This window comes from Chaetodon trifascialis, chromosome 5, assembly GCF_039877785.1.
Source record: "Chaetodon trifascialis isolate fChaTrf1 chromosome 5, fChaTrf1.hap1, whole genome shotgun sequence".
In the NCBI taxonomy this organism is placed as follows: domain Eukaryota; kingdom Metazoa; phylum Chordata; class Actinopteri; order Chaetodontiformes; family Chaetodontidae; genus Chaetodon; species Chaetodon trifascialis.
In genome coordinates, this window is record NC_092060.1 from 8,069,880 (window position 1) to 8,084,365 (window position 14,486).

Sequence of the window (14,486 nt, forward strand, 5' to 3'; positions counted from 1 at the left end):
TTTTATACTGAAGCTGCTTTATGCAGCTGGATACTGTATAGTAACGGTTTTGGATGTTCACTAAATGTACAAAATATTAGGAACATTAATGTTGACTGACATCTCTAACCTCTAACCTCATCTACATCTCCTGATGTACCTTTGACAAAAGGAATGATGATGGGACAGTGGATTTTATCTTTATTAGTCTTAAGTGTACTTCATGGAAAGAGGAAGAGTTTCAAGGTGTAACTAAACTATTCCATCAGTATCTGCATTTGTTATATCTGGATTTGGATTTAAGCTGAAAGTGGGGGGGGCCTACACTGGTGGAAAGTTATACTCATATACTGTATACATATCAGGATGGTTGGTGGTTCGATCCCCAGCTGCATGTTAATGTGTCCTTGGGCAAGATACTGAACTCTGATGGCTGAGTGAGAATAGGATAGAATCATCACGGGGCACTTAGGATTGCTCTGTTGCTCCTGATGAGTGGGGTGGCAGCTTCTGCCATCAGTGTGTGAAGGGGTGAATGCTGATATGAGTGGTCGGAAGATGAGAAAAACACCATATAAATACAGTCCATTTACCATTTTTCACAATTATGCATGAGGTTTACAAACAAAATGTGAAAAAGAGTGCATAAATTAAGTCTAAATAAAAGATGTGTTTATGGTCCAGATGGAAATATATAGTGGGAAAAAAAAGTCAGAATTGCATATTGTTAATTTTCTGGAGGATGTGTTTATAATGGAAGGTGGTCGGAATGAAAGTTGGTCTGAAGAGTCTGTGATGAAAGAGAGAGAGAGAGAGAGAGAGAGAGAGAAAGCCATTGACAAAATACAGGCCGTAATACTTCTTAAAATAGAAATATAAATTGTTATTTTGTTGTGTATACGAAAAAAATGAGAACGCTATTGACATAATGTGAGAAGCTCACTTGGCCTAGTGGCGTGCACTGAGAAACAGCCCCGAACGGCTCCTCAGTTCCCTGTCTGCTGTCACGTCTCACCTGGTGCCAGCCTCAACGTCACTGCCCAATGAATCTGATGAAAAGAAGAATGAGAATCAATATCACCAAATGTCTTTAAAGATCCTCTCCAGGTATCTTTTAAGACTTTTAAGGTTTTAAGATTTTTTCTTCAAAATAAAAGTCACATATCTTCAAAACATCAAATTGCTCCTCCCCTGTTATTAAAAAACAATCCATCATCTATGAATATGCAAACAGTTTTGTTTGGAAGTCTCCTTTCATTTTCCACATCATACTCTAAGTTGCACAGTGGACCGTGATTGGCTTTCAAAGGATTTGTGATGTCACAGATCTTAAACTCAGATTTAAGGTGAGTACAGAAAACTTTTGCCCTTCAGCAAACCATCTAAAACCATCTACACTTCCATGTTTAAGCCTATAGCCTACTAGCTTATGTTTATCACATCTGTGTCAGGAGAAGTCCTGCAGCTTTGGCTGCTAGCACTCCTTTTTCCTACTGCACAGACAAGAAACTGAATACATTTGATACTGAAGAAAACATCATTTGATTTCTAAACAGATTTCTGGATGTTCATGCACAATAGACAGTGAAGATCCTACCACCACTGTAAAGGGTGATGGCAGCAGAGTGTGTATTATGCCCATGTGTTTTGATTTGACTGGGTAATGACTCAGAGAAGATGTGCTGTGACGTTTGTTCCCTTCATATCTAAATAGTGTATTTGTATGAACTGTACAGTGCAGGATAATAGGGCTGAAAAGGATAGAAGAGGACTGGCTTTGGCGCGTGTAGAAACCGTCATGTTGTTTTGCATTTCATTGGCAGCAGCAGCAATATAATAAGATTAGGATTCTAAATTTGACTGATTAAGTGGATTATATGACTGATTTCGAATACAGTCATGAAACACAAATTGGACCTACAAGGTTTCTGCAGCATGTGGACGAAATGCTTAAAGCTTAGAAAGAAATGAGTGTAGGATGGAGGGGGGATAAAAGTGAGGGGAGAAGGGACTAGATTTTTGCTATCAGCCCACAGCTAAAAAGACTTCTTCATGTCAGCTATTTTTACCTTCCCCCTTAATCCTTCGCTCTTTGATGAGGAAAGGATGGATTCAAGATTTTTTTTTCATCTTTTTTTCTTCAGAGGTGACAGACGAAGGAAAACCACTTGTTACGAAAGTCCAACCTCATTACCACAGACGTTAGTCATACGCAGACACACATATGCAAAGAATAACAAGTGCGTATTCACAGACACATTAAGAAACAGCATTAATGCAAACACACACTCTTAAACTTGCAGTCCATTTTGTGTGCAAGTGTGTGAATACATGCATATCATTGTACTTATGTGTCTCTCTGTATTAGTATCCAAGTGCCACGACTTTATATTTATATATGCACATGCACTTTTATGCGTCTGTGTCTTTGATCAAGGCGAGCAGAGTTAGCACTAAGCTTGCTCCTGTCTGTCACAGAGGCTAACCATGGGCTTAATAGAGCAAGAGGGGATATGTTTGATTTTATATATAGAAAGAGAGACACGCACATATTTACAACTCACACACTCACACACACACACACACACACACACACACACAAACCCTACCAGCCACATATTACATTATGGATTACAAGTTCTCTTCTCTTTAGATAGAGTGAGGCACAAGGGAAATAATAGACTCACTTCTTTAAACTGCATAGTGCAAATCAGTAATCTGATTCCTGGGAGTTTCGAGATGCAACTGGCTAACAATGACAGTGGGGTGGTTACTGCTTTACTTCATGTAAAATGCAGAAATCTTGCCAAATAGAAATGTGCAGAGTTTCATGTTATAGGCTGAGTCAAAGGGGAAAATGCTCAAAGTGTGAGGGCAGTAGAAATACAGGGCTGCAATCTAACAGACTTAGAGAACTAAAAGCAATATCATAAAAGGATTTTTGCCTGCTTAGATCGATTTCAGTGAATCTGCAGTATGTGCTCTGATTAAAGTCAACTGAGCTGAGCCGATGAAACTCTGATGGACCTCTGTGTGCAGAGCTCACTGCATGTCATTTGAATTCGTCTATTAGTCAGTGTGCCTGGTGGAATCACTTGATTGTATTCCTAAAATCAGAATATTCAGTCTCGTTAACCAGGCTAACAAAGTGGTGAGGCATAGCACATTAAATCTTGACTATTGACTATCCTGTCCTATTGGATGGACCTAATTTGGTACGAACATTCTTGTTCTCTAGATGACTGGTATCATTCATTCCCCTCACTTTTTATCTAAAGTCAACAACAGCTCAAATTTTCTACATGCGCAACACATCAGTTCCTCAAAGGATTCCCCTCTAATTTACAGCATTTCCTTCTGATTTAATAATTTTACATTTACTTGTACTTGTTACATACACTTAAAGTTTATTTCTTCACTCACTACAATGAATGTGTGTTGGGCTCTTAATACTTCCAAATTGCTGGTGATAAACACTCAATTCATAGGGCTAAGCTAACATATTAAATTTATTAGTATGCTAACTGTACTTATGTCAACATGCTAACAAGACACAGTTTAAAAAGGTAAATTTCAAAAAGGTTTTTCAATCACTTGAGGAGGTGATCTCAGCTCTACCTGAAGGAATGTCAGTGGGTGATGACGGTCGGCTCTTGATTGGCCACCCTGGTTGCATCTATTATTATTCCAACCCAGTTTGGATAAAACTACACCCACTTCCATATGAAAAAAGCCTCAACAGCTGCATTCCCAATGGAAACTCCTCTTGCCCTTGAGTGAAGCATAGAAGCTGTCATGATCTGGTTTGTTTGGTTTAGATATTTTGTGTTTTATTTTGAAAGGTTTCCTCATGTGTCATCTTTTTCTTTACTTCCTATATTTTCACGCCCTGTGATTGTTTGATTTGTGTCACCTGTCACTCATTCATTTTCACCTGTGCCTCATTAATTTTCCTCCAAGTGTATTTAGGTCTGTGTGTTTCCCTTCGTCTTCGCTAATTTGGCTTCGTACCTCTTGTGACAAGCGTTTCCGCCCCTGTGAGAATTTTGCTAGTATTTATGAGATTTTGGACATTTGCTTCTTTTTTCCTGGTCCTTGTTTGTTTTTGGATTTTGTTTGCCTATGGACTTTTTACTTTGATTTTGACCCCATAGGTCTTTGTTAGATGCCATTATATTTTAATAAACTTTTTGAATTGCACCAGCTCTGCCATGTGGTCTGCGTTTGGGTTCAGTCCCTGTTTGTCTACTAAATAATGTGTTGCTCTGGTCGGTCTGCCTTCCTTGCGGGACAAGAAACAAACCGCAGTGATGCTGATAGAGTCAATTCTGAGCTATTGTTTCCTTTGTGAACGCACCGGCTGTTTTATGAACCAAGCACAAGAAACACACAGACAAAACCAGAGAATACAGCCTCTAAGATTGACTCAAACTGTTAACTTCCTTATGAATGAGCGTTTCCCATTACTCAACACTCCGACAAACAATAACAAATTCAGATTCAGAGCATCATGTTTCGTATTATGCAATACCACATGTGGACTGCAAGAACTGCTTGATGTTTTTCCCTACATCTTTCTACATGTAGTTGAGAGTGAAGGCAACATTAACGAAGCTAAAGAAAGCCATGATTGCTGCTCTTTATTATCACTTGAGTGTTTACACAGTGATTCCACAGTGGTAGTCGGACACACAGTGGAATAATGTGTTACCTGGATGTAACTCTATACATCCATGTGTGTCGCTCACCATCCCTCTGTACTTCTGAGTAAATGAAAGAATGCAAACAGACACTCTGGGGAATAGAAAGTACAATGCAGTACATGAGTCTAGCCTCATGGAGGTGATATCAACAGAACACTTAATCAAAACGTAAGCTGAAGGTACCCACAGCAGGACTCCTGTTAACCCCCTGACATCCACTATAAATACATCCGACACCAGGTTGAAAAGCAGCGTTTCACTGTCCTCTCTGGTTGAAACTTGCAAGTCTGTTACAGCTGTATGCACACCCAGCAGTGAGGTCAGTGTACTGACACACACTTTGGGAATGGGATTTCGTTAGACCACTGATTGACAGCGTGTGTTCACATGAACGATTCACAGACGATCACTTGAAAATTAGCATATTTTCTATCTTTGTGTTATGCATTTTTAAAGCAAATGACTGAACTGAAGACACACAGAGAATGAGACAGTGACTGAGATGAAAAGAAGTCAGTGAACGAGACATTACAGCTGCATACGAGAGATATACAGGGAGTAAGAGAAGAAAGACAACAGAACAGAGGAAAGGGGGAAGTAGTGCGGATGATTTTCAGGCACCATAATAAGATGCGTGGGTTGAGGATTAGAGTGTAATTTTAGGGACACAGCGTCCTGAGAGTAGTCAGTTACCTTGGCCTTTTCTGTGTGTGTAGGTGGTGTGGTTTATTAGAATTCAAATGGGAAACAAAATAACTATATAATAAATCTCCCTCTTTCTATTTCCCCTTTCTCTCCTTCCCATTCAGCTCCCATTCTCTTTCTCTAAATTTATAGCATAAAAAAAAAAAAACTTTTCCAAGAGGATTCAGAACAACCATGACTCTCATTTAAATTTTGATGAATGACTCAAAAAAGATTTGAGTAAAGGATATTGATGTGGGGCATCATTTTATGTATTTTTTTCAAGGCCTTCAGTATTAGAAGTCCTACTTTTTGATTGAGCAGTTACCAAACAACCAAGGAAATGACAAAGCATATTTCCCAAAATGAACAACTATTGCTTTAGATGCCTATACAGGAACAGTTCAAAACTGTCCTTCACGGATGTTTTTATCTAAGCCTTTTAACTAATGCTGTTTAGTTATTTATAGTTATAACAGTTATACAGTTGCCTTTTAGCCAAAATTTAAAGTTCACTCTAGAGATTCGGGAATAAGTTGAAGTTGTCAGAGCTAAGGCAAAAACATATACACTACCATTCATGTACTAATGTGCTGTTTCTCCACTAAACTGCAGCAGGCATGTGTTTAGTAGGGAACATTTTCATGGTCCAGAAATGTTTTTTCTTTCCCTTTGTGCGTTTGCATAGACAGAAGACATAAAACTCGTTTCACTGACTTGAGTAGCAGGTTATAGTTGTGAAAGCACTTTGCCCACATTAATCAACTAATATAAATGAGCTTTGCATGATTAAGTTAAGTGACAAAGAGAGGAGTAACAAGTAACATCAAAGAGGAAATCTCAACAACATTCTCCTTACAGATGAAATCCTTTCAGTACATCATAGATGGCTATTTAAAGCTGTTTTATATAATAAAAAATGTTAATACATGCACACTTCAGTCTAACAACATGGTTTTTATTCTATCATGAGCACATTTTATCCTGGGAACAGCACACAATAACACATGCTGTAAAATAAATAACACCTGTTCATTTGTCGGTTGATATTACTTAATGACCACATTAAATCAAACAGGTGACATCCCTTTTTCTGGCTAAATGAGTAGCCATTGTGCTTCATCACATGGGCCACATTTCATGTAACCGAGGTGTGGAACACAGGACAGTGAGTTCAGAGAGCTTCTAAAATCTGTAAAATTAAAAGATCTAATCCTTCTCCGATTTTAGTACTTAGTCCACACAGAGATGTACACATCTGGCGCCAGGCTCTTAGGTACAGAATGGAGGGATATATGAGGTCCCAACTTTTGTCATCTAACAGGAAAGTTGGCAGGCCACTCAGCTGTAGTATTTTTTATTTATTCAGACAGGGAGGATGAGAGAAGGAATGACAGATGTAAGAAAGTGTGGTGGGAGTTGATCCTTGGCCACCAGGGGTACAAGAGGCTCAAAAGGAGGGAACTTACACAACTTTTGACTATATTCACCCTGCAGCTCAGGCTGTCCCAATTTAGAATTTTCCCAGCTAAGGTATGTGATTCACTTCAGATCTGAACTACCAGGCCAAAATGATGAGCTGTTGTGATACTGTAGCACTACAAGAAAAGCATGGAATAAACCAATTAAGCAGCAGTTGAAGAAGTCATTGAATATTTCTTTGTACTCTTGCAAGAAAAACAAGAGCACAGTGGGATTACTTTTGAAACTAATTTTCTGCAGTCATTCAGTCATTTCTATATATCTACATCAAATTATAAGAGAAGCTGTGACTAATGCTCATGTTCAATCAAAACAGGAATATGTGTATTTGTTTGAGGAGAGAACCTTTGACTGCTACCAAGAGATTCAGTTGGACTCAACAAACCTGCTAAACGGGAGAAACTAAAACAAATGTGATATCCACTACATCACCAACAGTAAAAGCAACCCTCTCAGTTCTACCCTTCTTGGTAAAATAGACATTTGTGGCGAAATCCTCTGCCTGGGGGAAACCTTCCAAAATGGTGAGTTATATCCTGTGCAGAAAAGCAATTGACTCAAACAATTCCACAGAGTGGCCCACGTCTTGGACCAGATTGTGGGAGCAGACACACCAGAACATTTGGTTATATCCCACTGCATTGTCCATTCTCTCCAGAGACTAATTAAGCATGATTAGTGCACAATTAGCTCTTTCCAAAATTGACTGGAGCTTAACATGAGAGAACAGGATTGGCAACTGTTCTTCCTGCTTAAAACTATTGGGAATCAATGTGCTCAAGTGGCTTGTTATGTGCCTGACAGCTTACTTTGAACATGTTTAGTTTGGAGAACACGCAAATAGTAACATTATGAATGAACATGGTGCAGCTCTTCACAATCCTGAAGTTGTCAACACTCAAAGTCAATATGATCAAGGTACTAACGTCTACATCCATTGGGACTAAGCAGCTCAGCTCAGACCCTACCTGCCAATAAGGGCACTTATATCACTTTCTTTAAAATGTCAGTGTAATAAGGATTGGGTTAACTAGTTCCGATATGAACTGACTACAATGAGGTGGTCAGAATCAGATACCTGGTTGAAAGTGAAACTCTGTGAACATCCCTGCATTCATTGGCAGAGTATCTTTCTGCAGCTCTTCGGTACTCTTATGCTTGGTAGATTTGTAGCTTTTTCCTCCGTGTGATAAACTGAAATCTGTGTTCCATATTTTAGAAAAAGGCTGGCTTTGACCGACGTTGATCCTCCTCCCATTTGGAGAGATACTTTTAGATTTTTGGCAGCTACTCCACCCCTCTTACATTCATCCATCCCTTTTCCTGCTTCTTCTTCCAATAGCAGTTGCGATATCAGTGATGACTTCCTGTGAACATTACAGCCAACCTTTTTTTGTTTTTTAGGAAGGTTAAAAATACAGGAGATTTACATAAACATATTTAAATGAAAGGACAGCCGCAGAGAAGGATAAAATACAGGAGAATTCTGGGAAAAAACATGAGGGTTGACAAGTCTAGGTCTCCTAAACTGCACAAAATCCTGAGATTGTGGCCAGATATTCCCAGTAAATTGAGATAAAGACAGTAGTAGTGGGATTCAAAGCCTACTGAGAGACTGGAAGCATAATCCACTTGGCCACACTGTGCTCTTTAACATTTGTTTCCATTAGCAGAGGATGATTTCGATCCATCGACCTCTGGGTTATGGGCCCAGCACGTTTCCGCTGCGCCACTCTGCTCTCAGTTTCTGTCATGAGGCCATGAATACACAATCAAAAAAATGGCAGGAAAACACAGGTAGATATCACTTCCATGTACTCACAATGCATCTATTTGCATCAACATGAGATCAACATGGAAAATTGCTGCCATCAGTGATACTGAGCACAAAGCAGTTCCACACTTTCTCTGGTTTGATGTAAAGTATTTCTTCATTGTGAAAACTACCCTTTGGCCACTACTGACAGCTAGTTCAGGATCACTAAAGTACATTACTACTCAGTTTTTGGTTAAATACTCCACCATCATTGACTAATATTTTCTATTAGCAGAGGATGGTTTTGATTCATCAACGTCTTCATTATCGGCCCAGCACGCTTCCACTGTGCCACTCTACTTTTAGTTGTTGTTGCAAGAGCATGAACATACAAATTTCTTTGTCAGCATCTTGGGAGTAGCCGCAAAATCAAGTAAAATCAAAAGTCAAAGTTTTCTCCTAAGTTTGCCAAATATACAATTAAGTCATAATGTGAGACTTTTTTTGAATGAAATTTGTCCTCAGTTTTGTTTGTTTAGAAAGGTTACAAATACAGGAGATTTACACAAAAATATTGAAATGAGAGGACAGCCACAGAGAAGGATAAAACACATGAGAAAAAATGCCAAGATGGTTTTGATCCAATGACCAAACTTTCCTCCACTGCATGTCTCCACACCCACAATCTGTTATTTCAAACAAATTTCTTATCTGTCTTTGGAGGCCTACACTAAATCTATTGAAATTCTCTTTGCCAGTAACTCTACCACCAAGCAATGTACCAAAGTGGAAATGTATGTACCTGGAAGCTTAACTTGTCATAATTACTTGAGTGCTTTCGTTTCAATATGTCCTCACTCCCAACTCATCGCATAGCAGCTTGATCAGTGGCCCTGCAATTCAAACTATGATGCTTTGAGTACCCCTTGAGCATCAGTTTTGCATGTGCAAGGCTCCATGGTCAAGTTGGCAATAATAAATATAGAATGTTTAGTTAGAAGTGTGGGGCCTCTGAAGCAAGCTGCAGTTTTGACATGTTGGAATTGAAACAAACTCCTTGTAGGAGTTTGAAATGGTTATGTTTTCCCTGTCTCCTGTCTGAATCCCAAGATTGATAAGATAGCAACAGCCAGCAAGTATTACAAAGAGCAAGCACATTGGCATAAAGAGGTCAAAATAAAGAAACCATACAGGATACAGAATACAAAAATAACTATGTAAAAAATAGTAAATGTCATAGAAATCATACTGCCAGAGAAAAGTACTATTGCTAATATTCTTATGAGAAAACTACTAATGACATATATTGCAGGGGCGGACTGGGACAAAAAATCGGCCCTGGTATTTTGGACTAGACTGGCCCACCACATTCGATAACGTACACCTTTTTGGTCTTTTCGGACTCTTGAATGTGTATACCAACCGTGCAACTCTTTAAAACCACGTACCTTAAGCCATGCAATGAGTTAACGGCAATCAGTGAGAGTGGACACATTAAATACTTCCAAAAAGAGTAATTTATTAACACTATAAAAAAGTATACTCCACCACTCCATCACAGTAATGGATGTTTAAGCAGAATTCATCCTATTGGGTGTACCTATGTGTTTCAGGGAGGAAGATGAGATATGATGGATCAGATGCTAACTCTTCCAAGAGTAGTACTCAATAAATTGTGAACTTACCCAGTCCAAAAGGATGAATGTAGCTGAACTCCTGAATGAACTTTGAACTCTGTGTATGTATGTTTGAGAAAAAGAGAGAGAGATTTAATTATTGGTCAGTCTTCAAGATTAAAAAAAGCGTAGAAAAGTGTAAAAACAGAAAATTTAAGAGGGATGATGACACATGAATGAGGGAGAGACAAAGAAATAATAGACATGGTTGATTGATCTGATTATCACTGTTTTCCAGACAAAGCAGTGATGAATAAAGAAGGCCTGTGGACTTGGGCAAATTCTTAAATAAGAAGACATCATCCTGTATGTGTATGACAGCTACGAAGCGAATGAGAGGATCATCTGTGTTTTTTGCATTACATTAACTGTGAACTTACCAAGGAAAAGGGATGCAAGTGAAGTCACCCCCTAAAGGACTACAGGTATTACAAACTAACTACAATACAAACTAACCTGGCCACAGAACATTAGCCAAAAATATGTTATTGACGTTTTATCATTATCAGATTTACCAAGGGGTTCGGTTGCTTTCCTCATTAGAAGTGTTCTGAAAGCAGTCCAGCTTACCGCAGGTTTTATTGCATGTCCCTGTTCAATGTCGCCACCACCACCACTGTCATCAGCCACGGGAGCTTCTTCTTGTCTTGCAGTTTCTCTGCACCTCCTTTTCATTTTCTCTCCATTTTCGAAAATCCTAACAGATTACATTACCGACGCAAAAGAGGGGAAGTGTTTCATGATATGATTGGGCAAGATGAGCCCCATCACGTGTCAGTGAAGAAAATAACCTATGGGCCGCAGACCAGCGTGTGTCGAGGGCCGGTCGGTGGTTATGAACAAACTCTTGCGCTGACTCTTTTTTTTCGAATGCATTACGCTGGCAGGACCAAAACGAAAGTGGTTGGTGTTTAGCGATGTGATTGGGCCAGCCCAATGTTAATCGGGCTGCTGATCAACTGTCTGGTATTATGGGCCTGCCAGACCAATATTTAAAATTTTAAAAAAAGTGGCCACTATCAGCCCAAATAGCATGTCGGCCCACAGGGAAAATGCCCGCTATGCCAGATGGTCAGTCCATCCCTGATATATTGTATTGCACTTGAGAAATACTATTGCACTTGAGAAATACTAGGACTATGTATATGCACAATATGTACAGTTTAGAAAAGTACTGTGGCCAATATGGATAATAAATAGTGCTCTGGCACAATTGAGAGAAATATACAACTTAGAAATTGCGTCAGATTAAATGGATAATGTGATTATTTATAGCAATGATAAGAGTAGTGCAAAAAAAAATTGGGTTTATGATGTCGGATTGAGAAAGACAGGATCAACGTTGTGCTACATTACATGATGCTGGCGACAAAGGGTGAAGGACCTGCAATAGCATTCTTTCTTACAGACTGGATGCAGCAGTCTATTACTGAAGGAGCTGCTTAAGCACTCTACTGTCTCGTGCAAGGGGTGGGATGGGTTGTCCATGATCAATGTCAGCCTGGCTAACACCCTCCTCTCACCCACCTCCTTGATGGTGTCCAAAGGGCAGTGATGGACAGATCCAGCTGTTGTGTCTAAAGTCCAAAGTGTAGAGAGTGAAGAGGAAAGGAGAGAGCACTGTCCCCTGTGGAGCTCCCATGCTGCAAACTACCACATCAGACACGCAGCTGTGAAGCCACACATACTGTGGTCTGTTGGTGAGGTAGTCGATGGTCTATGCATCCAGGTGACAGTCTACACCGGCTCCTTCCAGCTTCCCCCTGAGCAGTGATGGTTGGATTGTGTTAAAAGTACTGGAGAAGTTGAAGAACATGACCCTCACAATGCTTCCAGTATGCTCCAGCTGACAAAGAGATTGAAGGAGCAGGTAGATGGCCGTGTCCTCCACGCCGATGCCTGGATGATATGCAAACTGTACAGAGTCCAGCTCATTGCTCACCAGGTGACTGAAGTGGTTCAGTATAATCCTCTCCAAGGTCTTCATCAGGTGGGAAGTTAAGGCTACTGGCCTGAAGTGGTTATGCTTCCTGGGATGTGTGGCCTTTGGGACAGGAACTACACAGGAAGTTTTCCAAAAGGCTGAATCTCTCCAGACTGAGGCTCATATTGAAGACGTCCAGGAGGACCCCACAGATCAGCTCTGCACAGTCCCTGAACAGTCTGGAGCTGATGCCATCCAGGCCTGTAGCCTTCCTCGCCTTCATTCTCCTGAGCTCTTTCCTTCCTTTCAGCTCCCTCTGCACTCTCCTCAGCTCATCTTAGTCCCCTAATCTAAAGACCCTCTTCCTCTCTATTCTATTCTGTACCCTGTATACTTTTATATTTTTATTCTAACGTCTTTAGGCCACTGTGCTTGCCCTTTGTAATACTGCTGCTATCAGTACCATATACTTGTGCAGTGGACTAAATTTCCCTGGTGTGTGTATGTATGCAGGGAGCGGATAAACCAGATTGTGATCGGAACGGTCAGCTCGAGGAGACATGATGAGCTGTAAGCATCCTTAGTGTTTGCATACATTGAGTCCAGTGTTCTATTCTCTCTGGTGGGACATTTAACATACTGTGTGAAAGTGGGGAGAGTGGAGGAAATAAGGGAAATGTAGAGTGGAGGAAATCTCCAGAGATGAGAGATGACGGGCTCTCCTGCCCGCTTTCAGCAGTTGAAAATTGTCTCTTAACATGCGATTCCAGCATGACCTCAATTAGCCAACTTTTGGTGAAACACATGAGGCTACACTCCCGTACTCTCTCTGCAGTCTGCTTAGCACCATCTTCTTTGGGAGAGATCTTGTCTTTCCCATACTGAGAGATGGTATGGATGGTTTGTACCATCTTTTCTTGTCCCAGCACTTCACCCCAGCTCTGCATCCCCTTCTCCTTTTCCTTATTTCCTTGGGGATCTCCAGTCTTTCCACTGGGAGTACGCCCATGTTGCCCAGAGCGATCAGCTGTTCCTGAGTGTAAACAGTGGACCCGAAGTCCAGTGGATCTGACGTTGTTGAAAGTAGAAAAAAGCTAATCACTAGTCGTCCATCCATACGTACGCACGATTGACCGAGAGTTGTGATAGACACACTTATACAAAGAGAAACAGCCAGAGCTGCTTTAACAAGCTGCCACTCAAGTGGCATGATCTTGATATCAGATCAGATGTAGCCTATAACTCAACATACCTGCACATAAAGCTGGCAGTGGTGGGATTTGAACCCACGCCTCCATAGAGACTGGAGCCTAAATCCAGCGCCTTAGACCACTCGGCCACACTACCTGCCTTTCCAAAGGGTGGGGCCAACAATCTGATTGGCGGCAGTGGGTATCCAGCCTACACTTCCAGAGAGACTAGAGCTTACATCCAGCACCTTAGGCCACTCGGCCACACTACCAGAATCAGGTTGTTCTGTAAAATCTTTACCTATGAAAAACACTGTTGTCGTTATGAAGATAGTCTTTAAAGAGTGCATGTATGAGAGGAGAATTTGTAGAATAACGAAAGGAGTTTGGTTGGAACCAAAACTTAGTCAAAGGCTGCAAAAAGAGGACCATTTTTTTAAACGCTACAGTAGCAAATGGAGAAGATGTGACAATTGCTGCTGTGGGTACCTATTTGTCTGAAAAAAGGAGTCATAGTGCATAGACAGATGAGATTGTGTGGATTTTTGTTGTTTAACAGCTGTTTTTAGTAGCAGAGGATGGTTTTGATCCATCAACCTCTGGGTTATGGGCACGCTTCAAGTAAGGAATACATGGCCTTCCTGTGCACAGAAAACACAACATGAAACAAACTCCTTGCAGGAGTCTCTTGTCAGAACCCCCAAGATTGCTGCTGTTCAACATACCTGCACATAAAGCTGGCAGAGGTGGGATTTGAACGCACGCTTCCATAGAGACCAGAGACTAAATCCAGCACCTCTACCTGAAACCTGGGGCCAACGAACAGATGCTCAGCCATCACTGTTCACAACAATATCAGCATGGAGCATGCCATCCTGTGCTTTTGAGAAATAAGCACTCTGGCAGAGGTGTCAGAAGTATTTCTTTCTAATCAAAACTCAAACATTGGTTAACATTGATAGCCAGTTGAAGATCACAGAAATATGTTGTCAAGTATGTTGGCATTCAACTGCTCTCAGTTTCTGATACTATTCATTATTATGAAAACTAACCTTTGGCCACCACTGACAACCAGTTCCTGATTACCAAAGT

General features: G+C 40.5%; 1 non-coding gene across 1 annotated transcript; it reads right to left on the reverse strand.

The window, feature by feature from the left end:
- Positions 1-13,469: 13,469 nt before the first annotated feature.
- trnal-uag (transfer RNA leucine (anticodon UAG)) lies at positions 13,470-13,551 on the reverse strand. Its single transcript has one exon. It is a non-coding gene; the product is annotated as a tRNA-Leu (tRNA).
- Between the last annotated feature and the right edge of the window lie 935 nt (positions 13,552-14,486).